The sequence below is a fragment of the Octodon degus genome, unplaced genomic scaffold (genome assembly GCF_000260255.1).
Source record: "Octodon degus isolate 3935 unplaced genomic scaffold, OctDeg1.0 scaffold00060, whole genome shotgun sequence".
Taxonomy (NCBI): domain Eukaryota; kingdom Metazoa; phylum Chordata; class Mammalia; order Rodentia; family Octodontidae; genus Octodon; species Octodon degus.
Window position 1 is genome coordinate 4,462,442 of NW_004524636.1, and position 4,784 is coordinate 4,467,225.

The following is a 4,784-nucleotide window of genomic DNA, read 5'->3' on the forward strand; positions in this document are numbered from 1 at the left end:
TGTTGTATACAATGGATCTTTTTTGGAATATGTGTAAAATCAATTAACAGTTTGAGATTAGAATAAGGTTCTCTCCTGCTTAGGCAGACCCAGCGGCCGGGGTTTGATCCTTGGCATGCAGTGCCGGCCCCGCCCCTGGAATGCACTGAGACTGCGATTGAGACTGGGCGTGATGGTGTGTGCCTGTAATCCCAGCGCTTGGGAGGCTGAACACAGGAGAATCACTACAAGTCCAATCTACATAGCGAGACCCTGTAGACCCTTACTAAAATACAAAACAAAACGAACAAAAAAAGAATAAGGCTCTCTAAAATTGGTTTTTTTACATACTGCTGTGTGTTTTGCTGCTCATAGTCTTCCCTATACAATTCAAAGTTTTAGTTTTTAATTTCATTGTATAATTGTATATTGTGGGCTGGTGAGATGGCTCAGTGTTCTAAAGCACCTACTTAGAACAAGTTTAGCAAAGCACAGGGACCGCGGTTCAATCCCCAGCACCACATGCCAGCCCGCCCCGCCCCCTGGTGGGCTGAGCTGGACACACACACACACACACACACACACACACACATAAATAAATAAATAAAATTAAAAAAAATTGCATATTGTGTCTTTTCCTTTTGAAAACTGATCTTATTAAGAATTAGGATTTTAACCAGATGTGGTAGTACATGCCATAATTTCAACACTTGGGAGGTTGAGGCAGGTGGATCACCATGGGTTTGAAGCCAGCCTGGGTTACAGAGTGAGTTCAAGGCCAGCCTGAACTACATGTTGAAATTCTCTTAAAAAAAAAAAAAAGGCATTTTTGACTAAGCATTCCCTTGAAAAGTTCTTGAGCAAGATGTTTACTTCTTTTTAGCATCCTAAACTGTAGAAACATATTCTGCTATGGAAAAAACTGGAAAGCCAAGAACATCATGAAAAGTGCTATACTTTTGGAGCTCCACCTTTGGCATTACATTCTTCCTTCAAAGGTCTGCCTTTCAGGATTACTTTTAAAACCCCTACATAAAGGCCGACCTGATAGCTCAGCAGACTAACATGCCTACTTAGGCAGAGTGCATCGGCTGGGGTTCAATCCCTGGCATGCCGTGCTGGCCCCGCCCCTGGTGCTAGCTGAGACAGCATGCTGAGACTACGATTGAGACTGGGCGTGGTGGTGAGCACCTATAATCCCAGCACTTGGGAGGCTGAAAACAGGAGAATCACTGTGAGTTTAATCTGTATAGTGAGACCCTGAGGATCTTGTAACCCCCGTACTAAATGCATAAAAATAAAATAAAATCCATACATAGGATATACAGATAGCTTGGTATTTATGAAGAGAGATTAAAGTACTGGGTAGAAAGTGAAAATACAATGCCTGTGTGCCCCAAATTGTGTTTTAAGTTTGTCAGTTGATTTTGAAAGGCACAGTTGCTTTCCATGCTGCCCATGCAGGGTCCATACAGTGTTGTTCTTGATTCCCATCGTAACTTAAAGGGAAACTTCACAATGTCTGGAGTCCTTGATGTCCTGCAAATGAAGGAGGAAGACGTCCTCAAGTTCCTTGCTGCAGGAACCCTCTTAGGTGGCACCAACCTGGAGCAGTATATCTATAAAAGGAAAAGTGATGGAATCTACATCATAAATCTAAAGTGGACTTGGGAGAAGCTCCTCCTGGCAGCTCGAGCCACAGCGGCCATTGGAAACCCTGCTGACGTTAGCGTCACATCCTCTAGGAACACCAGCCAGTGGGCTCTGCTGAAGTTTTCTGCTGCCACTGGAGCTACTCCTACTGCTGGCAGCTTCACGCCTGGAATCTTCACTAACCAGATCCAGGCAGCCTTCTGAGAGCCACATCTTCTGGTGGTTACTGACCCCAGGGCTGACCACCAGCCCCTAACGGAGGCATCTTACATCAATCTGCCAACCATTGCTCTGTGCAACACAGATTCTCCTCTGCACTATGTGGACATTGCCATCCCATGCAACAATAAGGGAGCTCACTCTGTGGGTCTGATGTGGTGGATGCTGGCCCGAGAAGTGCTGCGCATGCGTGGCATCATCTCCTGTGAACACCCGTGGGAAGTCATGCCTGATCTCTACTTCTACTGGGATCCTGAAGAGATTGAAAAGCAAGAGCAGGCTGCTGCTGAAAAGGCTGTGACCAAGGAGGAATTTCAGGGAGAATGGACTGCACCAGCTCGAGTTCACTGCTGCTCAGCCTGAGGTTGCAGACTGGTCCGAGGGCGTGCAGGTGCCCTCTGTGCCCATTCAGCAGTTCCCTACTGAAGACTGGAGTGTTCACCCGGCCACAGATTGGTCTGCAGCCCCCACCGTGCAGGCCACTGAGTGTGGTCTCGAACTGTTCTGCCAATGCTTAAGCAAAATGTGAATGGGACTGATGAAAATTCAAACAATTTCTAAGACAAAAAAGAAAAGAAAGTCATGGTTGTCATGAGGACTCTGGTGGCCTCAGTCCCTGAGTCCTGTCCTGCGCAGAGTTTGGGGCTGACAACAGCGCCACATTAGAAGATGGTTCCTCCTCATGCCAGTGTGTGTGGCAACAATGGTCTCCAGGATATCCATGGAGGTCAGGCGCCCTGAGTGCCCCCCAAGTGTCCTTGTGGAGGTTTGGGGTCTGTGTATGGCTATGGATTAGGGATGCGCAGTGGAGAACATTTAATGGAGGTGACCTCGGAGTGACGTTTAGAGTGGCTGCTTCACACTGACAGCCTCCAGAGCTGGGCATCTTGGAGCGCCTCCTGCCATGGTGCCCCTGCCTTGGGGCCCACGAGACCTGCCAGGAATCCCCTTGGGCATTCTGTCCAGCAACTGGATGATGCCCATGATGGCTGCTCAGTGGAGGTGGCTCTGCTCCTTAGGAAATCTGGCCAGCTCTGCCTTGAGCCTACTCAGAGCCCACACCTCCTGGCATCACATTGTTCCCACCCTGTGCTCGGCCCCCAGCGCCCCTCACCTGCTCTGCCTCGGTGGGCTCCTCACTGCCCTGTTTCCATCTCTTCTCTCCTGTGGGTGCTCTTCATGCTGCGGCTGGACATACCTTAGGTCACAAGATCTGTCACTCCTCTGCTGGAAGCTGCCCTGGTAGTGTCCCACCCAGAGCAGAAGCCACTGTGCAGAAGAGCCCTCCCAGGATCCTTAGGAGCTACTGGCCACCTTTCCTATCTGCCCCTGCCCTGTTTACTCCTCTTTTCTGGCTCCCGGCTCTTGCTGCTCTTCGGGGCCAGTTGCAGGCTGCCCCGGTCCTTTGCACTTCCTGTTCCCTCTGCCTGCAACACTTTTGCCCAAGATATGCAGGTCCGCACCCTACTTTGTCAAAATAACACTTTTTGAACATTTCATATAAAACAGAGTTCCTCCCTCCCACCACATAGTGCTTGCCATCTCCCTTATTTTGATTTGTGCTAACCACAGGCCTTAGCAGATGTATTATGTCATCAGATACCGCCCATACTGGCTTGCTGTCTGTCCTCCCACTACAAGGTGGACTCTGACAAGTCACAGGGCTAGGCTCAGGATAAGTGCAGACAGCTCTGGGTAGAGCTGTTGAGGGACTGAGTGAGTAAATGAGAGCCAGATGCACCTTCGCCTGCACTCCTTGCATTCATTCCCCATGGCATCCCTACACATCCCTGGGAACTGCTCCATCGTACAGCTTGGGAGGGCGGAAACCTGAGGGGGTCTCATGGGACAGAGCTGAGGTCTTCCTGGGCGCCATCTTCCCAGCCCATCTTATTTCCTCCAGTCTCTGTCTCCTCACTGTTTTAGGCCTGGAGGAGGCTGTAGTGGGAAGGTTTCCCTGTCCCTAGCTGGGATGAGGCTTGGGCTATGTCCCCTCTCTGAGTGCTGTGGCTGTCCTCACCCTACCCATGTCCTGCAGGCCACAGGGGTGCTCTCTCAGGCTCCCCACATGACAGCCCTGTGGGGCAGAGTCAGACCTGCCCTCACACCATCCACAGCCATGCTCCAGGAGTCACCGGGCACACTCCTGGATGCCTCTGCCTCCACCTGCATCCCCTGCAGCAGCTTCTGTTTCAGGGCCACTTGGTTTCTCTGCATACGTCTGTTCCACCACAGTTCCAGGTGGAGTTTTGCTCTGAGAGTTCGGTTTGCAGCAGGTCCACACAGTGTTGGAATCCAGTTTGCGCAGCATTGTTTTATGAGGAAGGGAGTGCTGTCTTCCAAGCTCTTTGACAGTTGGGGCCAAAATCAGAGCCATATTGTAACTTGCAAAGCATTTCTGGTCACATACTGAGGTCCTAGGCTGAGAGGGCTCTCGTGGGTTCCTGGCCTGACCTCAGAAGATTGAATCTGGCTGGCAGGAGCTCCATGCCCTCAGCAGACAGTGACTTCCTGGCTGGCTAAGACAGTGGCAGCCCCTGCAAGGGCCCAGAGCACAGCAAAGGCACCAGCATGCTTTGAGTTGCCTGCGGTGTCCAGACAGACACACTCCATCTCTGAGCCATGGCCTCTGGGGGGCAGTGATGGGGCCTCTGTGGGACTGGCAGCACTGTACTGCCTTTGTCGCTCCCTACCTGGCCCTTGTCTCTCGGTCACGCTGTGTGAAATGGCAGCCTGAGACCTGGCTGCTCCCAGATCATCTGTCTGTCTCTTCATTCCCTCCGACACCCACAGTTCACGCTCACACACACAAACACGTATGCACACAGCCCATCCAACACGTTCTGGGCATTAAGAACCATGTGCTGTCCTCTCAGCAGAAACGGGAGCTCACTGGAATCCCCTGAGGACTCCTGGGATCCGGCCTGAGGCCT